Source organism: Halichoeres trimaculatus, unplaced genomic scaffold (genome assembly GCF_033239565.1).
Source record: "Halichoeres trimaculatus isolate MK-OKI-2021-1 unplaced genomic scaffold, fHalTri1.1 fHalTri1_scaffold_21, whole genome shotgun sequence".
Lineage (NCBI taxonomy): Eukaryota > Metazoa > Chordata > Actinopteri > Labriformes > Labridae > Halichoeres > Halichoeres trimaculatus.
This window is the reverse complement of record NW_027437199.1, coordinates 6,590,427-6,604,315: the sequence shown is the minus strand read 5'-3', so window position 1 is coordinate 6,604,315 and position 13,889 is coordinate 6,590,427. Positions and strand designations below refer to the sequence as shown.

At 43.5% G+C, this 13,889-nt stretch overlaps 1 protein-coding gene across 9 annotated transcripts in view; it reads left to right on the top strand.

Annotated features, from left to right (window-relative positions):
- Positions 1 to 13,889, top strand: part of magi2a (membrane associated guanylate kinase, WW and PDZ domain containing 2a) — a 161,827-nt gene that overhangs the window by 15,442 nt on the left and 132,496 nt on the right. The window lies entirely within an intron of this gene.

Here is a 13,889-nt window from a genome sequence, read left to right as displayed (position 1 = left end):
TCAGCCTGACCTTAGTTTGATCTAAGACTGACCTCATTTTGACCTGGATCTGACTCTTAGTCTGACCTGGGTGTGACCTCATTTTGACTTGGTTCTGACCTCATTTTGACCTGGATCTGTCTCTTGGTCTGACCTGGGTCTGGACCTAAGTTTGACTAGGGTTTGACCTCAGCCTGACCTTAGTCTGACCTCATTTTGGCCTAGGTTTTGACTTCAGTTTGACTAGGATTTGGCTTGGGTCTGGACTACAGTTTGACCTCAGTCTGACCTCATTTTAACCTGGGTTTGTACTTCAGTTTAACCAGGGGTTGACCTGGGTCTGGACTACAGTTTGACTTCAGTTTGACCTCATTTTGACCTAGGTTTTGACTTCAGTTTGGCCAGGGTTTGACCTGGGTCTGGACTTCAGTTTGATCTCAGTCTGACCTCATTTTGACATAGGTTTTGACTTCAATTTGACCAGGGCTTGACCTGGGTCTGGATCTCAGAGTGGCCTCAGTCTGACCTCATTTTGACCTGGGTTTTGACTTCAATTTGACCATGGTTTGACCTGGCTCTGGATTTCAATTTAACCTCAGTTTGACCTTATTTCAACTTTGGATTAACTTGGGTCTGGACCTTAGTTTAACCTCTGTCTGGGCCCTAGGTTGAGCAGCAGTTCCTGGGTCTGTTCTGCAGAGAGGCTCTAGTCCTGTAGACCCGAGGTCTCCTCAGCTTCTGTTGCCTCCTGTCAGATTAGATCTGAGTCTATTTGAGGACGAGCTCCGTATGCTGGATGTGACTTTTCTCTGAGCCTTCTTTCATCCCTCCATCTGTTCTAAAGAATTCAATCTGCCTCAGAGAAATCCTTTTGTCTCTGTTTTATCTGCAGAAACTCTGTGTTCTCCTCTAACTCTCCACTCTTCAGACTTCAGTCAGAACCAGACCTGTTTTAATTAAAAACCCTGTTCCAGAGCATCTCAGACCAGCAGCTGTGTCTGTCCTCTGCTCTCCTGTCAGAGGGAAATGAGCAGCCAGACGTTAAAGGATAAAGAACCCTCAGAGGATGTGTGTGTGAGAGAGTGTGTGTAAGATCACCGTATGTTTGAATCCCAGTCTGTGTGTAACATCATGTGATCAGAGCTCAGTAACAGTAATTTCATTTTCTCATCAGTGCCAGCATCTCTGGACTGATCGTTTGTTTTCCTCTGAGCTCTTCAGAGTTAAGCATAAACACCTCCTCCTCCTCCTCTTCTTCCTCCTCTGATCATGTTAATTTATTTTGATGTCATGTGCAGTTCAAGATGAATCTGATGTTTGAGGAGAGTAATCAGCTTGTTGCTGACTTTGAAGGATGTGAAGCAGAGTGGCAGTGGAGCTTTGTTTCCAAAGAACAAGAACAGGATTTAAGAGCAGGTGATAGTTCTGATGTACCTGAGCTCAGACAGTGACAGACTTAAGTTCAGAGGAGGAGGAGATATAGAGTTTTATTTTTATCAGAGGTTATTATTCAGGCATTAGAAATTCATCTCTCTCAGACGTCGGGACAAAGCCGTTTCTCTTTCTCTTTCTCTTTCTGGATCAGAATAAGTCCTCAGAGGATGGAGCAGAGCTCTGCATCATCAGGTCTACTCTGTTAGTCCATGACCTGAGCTCAGGTCACATACACACACGTCTGTCCTCGTGTCGTGTGTCAGATCAGAACAGCTGATCAAACGTAGCTTCTGATGATCTCTGTTGTTATAAAACAGGAAGATTCATTTTTTTCTTCCTCCTTCTCTTCCTTCTCTTCTTCTTCCTTCTCTTCCTTCCTTCTTTTCCCTCCATCACCTGGGCTGTCTGTCCCCATAGAGGGCAGCCTCGAGCTGCAGTCAGAGGAAGCTCGGTCCTCCTCTGCCACTGGAGGACAGACATGATAGAGAGTGAACACACACACACACACACACACACACACACACACACACACACACATACACACACACTGACACACACACATTTTTCTCAGGTTTTTCTTTCTTAGGTAACCTGTGAATGAAGACGAGCTATCAAGTGTGACCAAAGTGAGACTCACTTGAGCAGCAGGTGTGACCTCAGTCTGTATCTGAGTAGATGCTAAGTGTGTGTGTGTAAAGTGTGCGTGTTGATATAGTGTGTAGTGTGTTTTGTGTTAAACAGGTCTGGCGTTGGGCCCGTCCACCCTGAGCCGGCCCGGCTCTCCTCTCTTCTCTGCCCACTGAAGCTGAAAATGGGTCTGAGGCTTCAGGCTCTCAGCTGGAGCTCAGGACACACTTCATGTTCAGCGGCTGTGTTTGTGACACTCCGTGCTCTGGTTTCTACACGTCAGACCTGATCAGGCTCTGAACGGTTCGTCTGTTTGTGTATCGATTATTTATTTCTCTGTACTTCTGTGGTGAGAGGATTGGATTAAGGGAGCATCTTCAGGTTCATTTTTCTCTTAAAGAGCTCCATGAATCACAGATTTAAAAGCTTTAGTTATCTCATCAGAGTTTGTTTTTCTGAGTCTGTCTGTGTTTGTTCTTCATCAGCAGCTCAGCTGTGGTGTAAACTGTCCAGTGTTTGATGATGTGGCCTTAGTCCTAGAGTCACTGACTATGTTTACATGCAGTCAATATTCAGGTTAAATGTAATAGACTGGAATTCTCAAATCGCAAATTATTGCAATTGAAATAGATAAATAAATAAATTTTTATAAAGTTTCACGCACACAGACCTGGAGGGAATATAGTAACTTGTACTTATTCTTTCTTAAAACCAGCAAAAGTCAATAATTTTACACGTCTACAAGGCTTAAAGTTCAATTAATCAGTTAATATTATAATTTGATTGTAATAGTTAAAGAAAGATATATTATGGGTATCAATCCATGCATCAGTTCTTCTCATAACATGTAGGCCTGGTCTAGAGGTAACAATTGTTTGTATGTTGACAGTATTCTTTGTTGTGTGATTCATATTATAGACAGATTCATTGCTTGTGTTGTTCAGTAAATAATGCAGAAAATACCCCCCCCCCCCCAAAAAAAAAAAAAAAAAAAAAAAAAAAAAAATATATATATATATATATATATATATATATATATATATATATATATATATATATATATATATATATATATATATATAATAATAATAATAATAATAATAATAATAATAATAATAATAAAATAATAATAATAATAAATAAATAAATAAAATAAAATAAAATAAAAATAATAAAAAAAATGCATGTTTAATTGCAACCACAATATTGGTCCAAAAAATGTGATTAGATTATTTCCCAAAATTTGGTCAGCCCTAGTTAAGGTCAGCATTCCGGTTTCTGAAGCATTTGGAATAACCCGTTTACATCTGTGAGCAAACAGGGTTATTCCTGTTTACATGGGATCGCCATCAAAACAGTGACGCACAGACAACATCTCAATGTCTGAAGGCCAAGATTTCTTGCAAACAGAACATGAGCAGAACACAAACTAGAAGGGCAGACCTCCACCAGGCATATTGTGTTTTTTTTTATTACTTTAATGTTATACTCCCTTTCAGCAGACTGTCTGCTACAATTTGGTGTTAGTTGCAGGTTTGTATGATAATTTGTTTCCTGACAGTGTTGAACATGATGGTGACCCAGTACATATTTCATATTCTGGATCTTAGTATCCAGAATATTACCAGGATCTGGATCATATTTTTACATCCATCAGAAATTATGGTGACCTTGTCTTGTATTGTTTTGCAAAGCAATCCGACCATTTATGGTGGAGTTATACACACATATGGTGAAAACGGCCCTATCTCACAATGATAAAGAATCCTTTAAATAAGTCCTGGATCCAGATGGTGATCCGGATCACCTCCAAAATTTAATCACTTCTTCCTTATCCCATTGTGACTATTTCCTGAAAATTTCATCAAGATCCGTTCGTTACTCTTTGAGTTATGTTGTTCACAAACAGACAGAAAGACAGACAAACTCTCTCAAAAACATAACTTTCGTGGTGGAGGTAATTGATGTTGCTTTGGATGAGGATACATGACCAAAAGTATGAAAGGGTTACTGACTCCATGTAAACGTAGCCAGTGATAGGTACCTGAGGTCACCTGAGAAGCTGAGGTCAACAAGTTCAGGCGTCAGGTCTCCTAAAGATCCATCAGTGTCAAATCCTTTTGCCAACTCTGATCGTCTGGTTTGCTCAGAGTTGGCTTAGTCTCTCTGATTTCCTGTCTGCTCTCTCTGAGCGTGTCACAGCTTTGTTTTCTGCTGCACGCCGTTTCTGCCAACATTCAAACCTAACACCAACGATTCAAAGACCCTGGCATCAGTTCAGCTGAACATCAATATTTATTCAATCTGCATAGAAATGAGAGTTAAAGGAGGCATTAGCTGATGATCCTGTTCCCCTCTGGAGTCTCTGTCCACACGTCTGGGTGACAGGAAGAGGAGGAGGAGGCGGAGGAGGAAATGAGCTGCTTCAGGATGTTTCAGGCTGCTGCTGTCCCTGTCATCGGGGAGTTGCTCTCTTTACCATCAGCGGCTCAGGATCCGTTTCATCGGTAAAAGGAGCAGACGAGCGTCCGTCCTCTGAGGGAGAGACTCATGCACGGAGGTCAGAGGTCAACCCCTGGCAGCTCCCTGAGCCACACACTGGAAGTAACCTCATTGAGGAGTTTTGACAGTGATGCTGATGAAGTCACGTCTGCAGAGCGCTCCGAGCTGAACACTCAATCTCACGTCACGCTGTTTCCACTCGGCCTGCAGGCGACCGAGCCGCAGCCAGCACGCCGTGTCTCTGCAGGACCCGATCTAACGTCCCTGCCTCAGACCGCTCGGTGCGTTGGAGGGGAGACGTCACTAAAACCAGTCAAAGTTTGAGTTCTCTGCGGGCCTCTGCAGCCCTCAGCTACTCAGACTACGTGTACCAGCATGCAGCAGTGATGGGAAGTGACAGGAGGGGTCTCTCTGAACCGAGCTGGGAGAGGACAAAATATCTGAGTCTGGAAAGTTCCTGAAACTGATGGTGGAGTTTCTGTTCGTCTGTGGGTCGATTTGTTTCTCTGAGCTGTTGGGGAATCAATGCTGGACTCAGAGTCACATATCAGACTTCAGTTTCTGTTTAAGGATTCATAGCAGTGATATAATCCAGATTAACAGATTATCTGTGGTCACTTTGTCCCCCGTGGTGGATCCTGAGCCGTGGTCCCTGTTCTGAGGTCTCTTTGCTGTGGTCTGAGTGAATCTTTAGACGGTTCGTGTTGGATTCTGCAGAGATCTGACCTGACAGGAGTCCCTGTTGGAGTTTGATTACCTCGGATGATCCTCACACACGCTGCAGTTATTCCGCACTAAATGTTCCTGTCAGGGTGTGTGTGTGATGGTTACTGTGTGTGTGTGTGAGTGAGACCGACTCCCCGCAGTGTGTGTGTCTCTCCCTAAAAGGCTTTCTGCTGAAGGATGTTCACTGAGGAGCGTTTCTGCTCTCTGAGCTGTGATCCCGAGTCGAGCTGCCAAATGTAATTGGGCGAAAAGGCTTTTGAGGAGCGCTGTGATTGGCTGACTGTGGCGGCTCCCCTGACAGCGCAGGTTGTGACAGGAGGAACAGTAGCAGTGTAGGTCGCACGGGGCTGGTTTCATAAACCTCTAGTGTGGAGTGTGTGTGTGTGTGTGTGTGTGTGTGTGTGTGTGTGTGTGTGTGTGTGAGCTCTCCTGCTCTAAACTAAACTCTGAGTGAATGTTTCTTCCTCCTCTCTGCAGACTCCTCACCGTCTCATCTTTGCTCCTTCCTCCTCACCATCACATCTCTGCTCCTCCTCTGACCATCTCATCTCAATTTCCTCTTTTCACCTTCGCATCTCTTCTCCTCTCTGTCTCAACTCCTCTTCCTTGCTACACTATCTCTGCCTCCTCCCCTTATCACCATCTCATTTCTCCTCCTCATCGCACATCTCTGCTCCTTCTCACCATCTCATCTCTGTCCCTTTTTCTTAACATTTCATCTCTGCTCTAACTCCTCACCATCTCATCTCTCCTTTTCCTCCACACTAACACATCTCTGTTTCTCCTCCTCTTCACCATCTTATCTCTGCTCCTCCTCCTCACCATCTCTTCTCATCTCTTCTCCTCCTCCTCCTCCTCCTCGTCCTCCTTAGTTTTTTGTTTCTATATTCTGATTGATTTGGACGTCATCTCTCTGTTCTGTTGTTCCTCATTATGTTGACTCATGCTGCTGTTTCCATGTTGTCTTCCCATCCATAGTTCATTCAAACAAATGTTAGTCTGACGCCGATTAGTCTAATGCAGAATAGTCTGATGCAATTAGTCTGAGTTAGTCTGATACAGGTTAGTCTGATATAAGTTAGTCTGACGCAGGTTTGTCTGTCACAGGTTAGTCCAGCACAGGTTCATCCAACTCAGGTAAGTTTGACTTAGGTTAGTCTGACTAAGGTCGATATAACCCAGGTTAGGCTGATTTAGGTTAGTCTGACAGTGGGTAGTCTAAGAAAGGTTAGCCCGACTTGGGTATGTCTGACTCATATTTAATCTGACACTGGATAGTCTGACTCAGGTTAGTCTGATTCAGGTTAGTCTGACACTGGCTATTCTGACTCAAATTAGTCTGACACAGGTTTGTCTGACTCAGGTTGGTCTTACACAGGTAAGTCTGACTTAGGTTAGTCTGGCTCAGGTTAGTCTGACTCAGATTAGTCTGACACAGGTTAGTCTGACTTGGGTTAGTGTGACTTAGGTTAGTCTGACTAAAGTTAGTCTTACACAGTTTAGCCTGACTCAGGTTGGTCTGGCACAGGTTGGTCTTACACAGTTTAGCCTGACTCAGGTTGGTCTGGCACAGGTTAGTCTGACACAGGTTGGTCTGGCACAGGTTGGTCAGACACAGGTTAAGCTAACATAGATTAGTCTGACTCAGGTTAGTCTGACACAGGTTGGTCTTACACAGGTTAGTCTGACTTAGGTTAGTCTGACACATGTTAAACTAACACAGGTTAGTCTCACACAGGTTAAGCTAACACAGGTTAGTCTTACACAGGTTAGGCTGAGTCAGGTTGGTCCGAGTTAGAGCTGGACTTTTCTTATAAAAGCTCCTTTTCTGTCTTCATCTCTCAGATCTTTGCACACTTCAGCAGAGCGTTGGCTCAGAGTCCTGAAAGCAGGCCTGGAGCTGCTCAGTGAAGCAGCTAAATATTGATTTTTCTGCTCCTTCCTCTCGACTTTGTGATTCTCTGTCATGAAACCTCCAGCTGACGTCCTGTCTTTAGATGTGCTTTATTTTGTTCTCTCTGTCTTTATTCTTGTTCTCCCTCCTTCAGAGAGCCAAGTTCAGTCAGAGGATCAGGGTTTCTCCTGATTACCCAGATTAATTATAAAACCTGTTGTGGTTACGCTGAGAAAAACACACTGAGGTCTGACTTTCTCTCTCTTTCATGAAGTAATGTCACTGTGGAGACAAACAGGTGAGAGCTGCATCACCTCAGAGATGGTTATCTTTGTTCCTGTGACCTGTGGCGTTCACCATGCTCACCATGTTCAGCTGTCAGACTGAGCTCCTGACTGAGCTCCGGCGACCTGACATTAACATGTAGAGAGAGAGTGTGTGTGACTCCACCAGTGGACCAAAGTGGGGCTGTTTCACACCCTCATGGACTTCAAAGCGTCCTGCAGGAGCAGCTTGGTGTGCTCGCTCTGCTGGACGTCCTCAGATTTCTCTGAAAGAGCAAAAACACGGCTCACTGAGTCTACCTTTAAACATCACATTCATTTATCCTCTTCCTCTCCTCTATAACTCTTTCTCTAAATATGGTGTAATTTGGAAATTTGATTCAGTGTTTTTATGAATGAGATGTATTGACAAAGACATATTTACATACAGTTAGTATCATTATATGAGTGATTCTATATTTAGGGGTACATTACAAGGGGGACATTACATGGGGTATACTTATCAGTTTTACTATATATTACTTCTAAGCAATGACCAAGTTTACAGTGGGTCATTTGGGTGACATTTCACTTTCATTTAAGACAGAAAGTTAAAAAAAATGTTATGTATTGGAGTTTTTATGCTGTCTGATTTCTCAAATGTCCAGTTTGCTCTTCAAAATTAACACAGGAATACATGTTTTTTGGGTTTTTTTTTCAACATTATTTGTTCAAAATAATCTTTAAACATGACAAAGGTGTTTTAAAAACTATATAAATAATTTATATGGATAGAATAATTCACTTTGTGTGTGTCTGAGGAATCTGCATCAACTGTGTCCCCCTTTAAGTCAATTGAGGTCATATCCTCTTTGGTAGGAACCTTGAAGACAGAGTGTCAAGTTTCAACTCCTCCTCATCAATATTTAATCAGAATGATTGTCTGTACATGGGGCGCATTAACAACTGTGTTACCAACATTTTCTTGCGTTCTTACTTTAGATGTTATAAAGACCAAACTGTGAAGGAAATGTGCAGAACTATGAGGTGATGGAGGTCAGGTGGCGCCATGTTCAAGGTCTGCAGTTAGCACAAGAGCCAAAAAATGGAGAAAATGTCAACTGTGTTAGCATCACAAAGTTTAATGTTGTAGAGACAGATTTCTCTCTTCTTGTCCTGTCAACTGTGTTACAAGTGAGTTCTGTAGGGATGCACCAATATGAAAATTTTGACTTATACCGATATCTGATATTAATACTGCTGTTATGGCCAATAATTGATTTACAGATATCAATATTGGCAAAAGAGAAGAGAAGAACAGCGTGATCACGGACCATGGAGAGGATCAAGATGAGCATGACTAAAAAAAGTACATTTTGTCTCTTCTTTTGGATTAAAAACAGGAAGAAAGGCATAAAAGAAGAGAGTCCACTGTTCTTGGCTAGTTTTGGTGTTTACATAGTCAGAGAAAAGAATATTATTTGTGTCTTGGAAGATCGTTCGAGATGCTCTGAAAATGGCTGGCAGCTAATGACTAAATATCGGCCCACTTTTACACATCAGCCGATACCAATATCGATACCGATATATTGTGCATCCCTAGATTTTTGTGCCATAATTCTTTTAAATTTTGTCTAAACTCTGATACAAATGATTGTTTCATTATAATATGGATTTATGTTGAAAACATAGTCACAACTTTTGTCCATGACACAATTGACAAAATAAGAGACCAATTATTTTTCTATTAGTTAAATATTTTAGAATTCATTAGAGCTTAAGCTTGTCAGCTATTGAATTTAGTCCATTCCAGGTATATACTTTGCAAACAATAGGATATGAAGCAAAAAAAGCCTACCTGAGATGTTCCCCTAATCATGGAATCACTTGTATGACAGTAATAATGGTCATGCATATGAAATCTTGTAGTTGAAAATACTGGTTCACATAAGGTTTGGCATAAAGTAAAGAAACCATGAGGGAATCATAAAGCTCAAAGGGTAATGATGTCGATGGACTGAACCATGTCTAATTAATTTTTAACAGGAACCAGTTGTCAATACCAATCTCTGATATTTATTGAATGTTTTATGCTATAGTTATAGTTTTTCACTCTTTCTCTCTTTCCTCTTACTGACCAAACACTCAGGCTCCAGGTGAACTTAGACTTCAGGTGAGCTCAGATCCTCATCTTTTCGATCCAGATGGAGGGGACTCCAGGTAAACAGCAGAGCTGTTTGTTGAGCTGATCACAGGCTGCCTCTGTGTTTCCTGCAGATCGGAGATATTTCTGAAGTCTTTGCAAACAGAGAACTCTCCTGTGGTCTGAGGATTCAGGGAACAGACAGTCAGGTGTTTTCTTCAATTTCAGTCCTGACGACTGAAGAAGTCCTCAGTTTCCTCCGTCATGTCACATCCTCTAAATCAAACTGGTCGTAGACTGTTTAATAGATGGCTGAGGACTGCCTCTACCTTTAACCACATCCTGGATGTGTTAGTCTAAGTTTACTTTCTGTTGTTGGAACCATCTGTTAGCGATTCATGTGACGCTGAAGAAGAGCTTCTTTCCTTCGTCACGACAAACACACGCTGCTGTAAGAACAAAGAATCCTTCCAGCAGCTTCTGTTTTAGTCTGTGCGAGTGGATCCTTGCACATTATTCTTCATCATACGTGTTCATTCAGCAGAGCGCAGTGTGAGTCTGCTGAAGCTCATCCTGATCTTTTAATTAGTCTGATTATCCAAACAGCTGTCTACTTTCACTCACATAATGCCCACACATACACACAAACACACACACACACTCACAGCATCATGGTACATATGCTAGTAGCAACGGTCGCCCTCAGAGGGAGGCGAGGGGAGTGATAAATATTGTCAGTTTGGCTTTTATGATGTCGCTTTAAGCTCTGACTGTCAGCAGACACACTCACACACACTCACACACACACACTGCTCCATGCTGGATGATTCTGACAGAGTAGAAAGTTTTCAGGCTTTAAAGCCGGAGCTGTCACCGGGCTGCAGACTTCAGTTTGTTGTCAGCGTTGGGCAGCTCGTCCACGCTGACCTCAGACTCTGCTGGAGTCTGTATCTTTAAACGATCTCCTCCTGAGCTCTGAGGACTGGTTTGAATTCTCCCTTTATCTCTCTTTAACCTGAGGTCTCCCACTGGTCAGATTATAACACTGGCTTCTGTCTCAGATTTAAAACACTTAAAACGGCCGGGTCATGAAATGTTTGACCCATGCTGGGTTATTTATGGGTTTTGGGCTATTTTTGTGCAACTCAAGCGCTGAGTTAAAAATCCATCAGCCCAACATGCATGGGTTGATTCGGCTCCTGGGTTGTTTGTGATTCAAACGTCATCACATAGACAGACTTCCTTCACCAATCAGACACTGCATCAGGCTCCACGCACCGAGCAGTCACACATATCAGCATCTTTTCATATAAATATTACATATCACTTTGTAATCAAACTTCAAGTAACTGCCTAACAATTTTAGCAAAGTAATTTTCATTGTGACAGTGTTTTGTAACCATAAGTGAGGAGGGAACTCAGTGGATGTAAGACTCTGCTGTACATCATGTTAGTGCATATGATGGAAACTCAGGCTGTATCTGCCACTAATAGTATAGATTAACTGTCAGAACCATTTTGCCACTTTTTTGCCAATTTTTTTTTGCAATCTGCCGCAAAGACTGGCTGTCTGTGCTTTACAGTACAGACCTATTGTCCATGTTCCACAGTGTAGACTGGCTGTCTGCCAGTTACAGTAAAAACCTGTTGTCCATGTTCCACAGCATGGACTGGCTGTCTGCGCTTTACAGTACAGACTTGTTGTCTATGTTCCACAGCACTGACTGGCTGTCTGCGCTTTACAGTACAGACTTGTTGTCTATGTTCCACAGCACTGACTGGCTGTATACGCTTTACAGTACAGACCTGTTGCCCATGTTCCAAAGCATTGACTGGCAGTCTGCGCTTTACAGCACAGACCTGTTGTCTATGTTCCACAGCATGGACTGGCTGTCTGCGCTTTACAGCACAGACCTGTTGCCCATGTTCCACAGCGTAGACTAGCTGTCAGTGCTGCATGGCTTTATGAAATATGTTTATAATGAAGCTGAATTAAACCACACTCTTTTATGCGTGTATTGAGTCAAATATATGTGGTTGAAACAACCCAGAATTGCAATTAATCTGACCCAGCATTTTCAAAAAATTTTCTCATCTGCTGCGTTAAAATGGACCAACCCATCTTGCTGTGTCAAATGAATTTCTGCTGGACTGGTGCTGTAATGACCCAGTGGTTGGGGTATAGAACAGCCCAAAGTGATCTATTTTTAACCCCATTGTTTTTAGTCAGATATTAGAACTGAATCTGACCCCTTGACTCTTATGAAAGCACTTTTAGATGCAGTGGTTTTAGACTTTCATGAGCTGGTTTTTAGGATGAAGTGGTTTCACGGGTTGCAGAGAGCTGAATTATTCATCCATGTGTCGTGCAGCAAAACGAGGACAGTCCCCATCCAGGTGTTCAGGTGTTTCCTGTAAGGTGAGAGCTGCTCAAGCTCAGCTCACCTGGCTACAGTCTCGACCGTAGCTCCTGTGAGCTGGTCTGTTGGCGGTATGAATCAGTTTTGTGTTACAGCCCCCCCCACCACTGGAGGAACCAGCTGTTCAACCTCTCCACAGGCTGTTCTGTCTCCTCTCTCGGCCTCCCGGGAGATTTACACGACACCTGCTGAGCTAAATGCTGGATTCTCTTCATGTGCGGTGCAACAACGCTTTTCATTCACCCATCTGTTTGGAGACAGTTATAATGGCTGCATGTGGCTGTCGACATGAGGCTTCTTAAACTGCAGGAGGAGGCATTTCATTGGTTCATCACGTCGTCTGTGCACGCCAGCATTTCCCTCAAGGTCAGACTGAATAATGGGAACAAATGTTCCAGTTGTCATTTCCTCTGAGATCATCTCCACACTCTGAATGATCAGTGCGTGGATTTTCATGACGTAGCTCTTATGATGTCCTTTTGTCCACCCCCCTCATCATCCCTACATCACACACACACACAGATCTATCAGTCTCTGTCACTCTTCAGCCTGCTGCTTCGATGCTGCTGCTCTCAGACGTCTGTTGAGGAATGAGCTCTCAGAGAGGAGCAGGAGAAGAGCATCACATCTGCCCAGATGACCTCCTTCACCCTCCTGGGCCTCACTGACTCCAGACCAGCCGAGCTGCTGCAGGACTCGGACTCTCTTTCCCTGCCGTGTGAGCACACACAGGATCTATTTTTGGATTCGTGGCCAAATATTGGGCTGTACTGAAGAGAGCTGCAGTCACCAGTGTGTGCTTGAGCTGCTGCTCGGTGGAGAGGGAGAGAAAGAGCGTCTTTTTGGGGTTTATCTGTTACCTGATGGTCACAAATGAAGGTCTCTGAGTTATTCAGGCATCAACAGGAGGGCTGCAGATGGCCTAGCAGTCTAGGTCACGCCCCATGAGGTTAGCCCTTCAGCAGTCCGCCTTGGGTCCCTCTCACTGTGTTTCCTACTCTATCCACTGTCCTACCCACTTTAATTAAAGGCAAAAAAAGCCCCAAAAATCATTTTAGAAAAGGTGACAACAGGAAATCAGGGCTCAGGATGCAGTGAAGAGGTTTTGATGAATTAATGAGGGAAGAGAAGAAAGCAGGTCAGCGGTTTAAAGAGGGGGTATTGTGCTTCTTTTAGTCTTCACTGTGTCCCTCTGGAGCCCCTGTAGTATCTTTACATGATGTAGAGCTCATGAAAATCTCTGTTTAATTCACTCTGGTGTTTTTGTAAACCCTAATTTCAGCCTCTTTTTGGAACACTTGGTTTCACCTGCTGTATCTTTAAGGCTCCCTACTTCACAAACCCCCTTCACTCTGAATGGTCAGACCTCTGTAGGCCTGTCAGGGGGCGGAGCTATGGGAGGCCCTTGGTGTTTGTGGCCCTGTCCCTCATACATGTCATGACTTAGTAATCCATGTTTCACAGCGGGGACTGAGAGTCTGCGCTTTGCAGCACAGACCTGTTCTCCATGTTCCACAGCACGGACTGGCTGTCAGTGCTCAACAGTTTTATTAAATACGTCCAAAATAAAGCTGAATGAAACCACCCTCTTTTATGCGTGTATCAGTTCAAATTTATGTGGAGGCCAGTCAGGGGGCGGAGCTATGGGAGGCCCTTGGTGTTTGTGGCCCTGTCCCTCATACATGTCATGACTTAGTAATCCATGTTTCACAGCGGGGACTGAGAGTCTGCGCTTTGCAGCACAGACCTGTTCTCCATGTTCCACAGCACGGACTGGCTGTCAGTGCTCAACAGCTTTATTAAATACGTCCAAAATAAAGCTGAATTAAACCACCCTCTTTTATGCGTGTATCTGTTCGAGTATATGTGGAGGCCTGTCAGGGGAGGAGCTATTGCAAGAC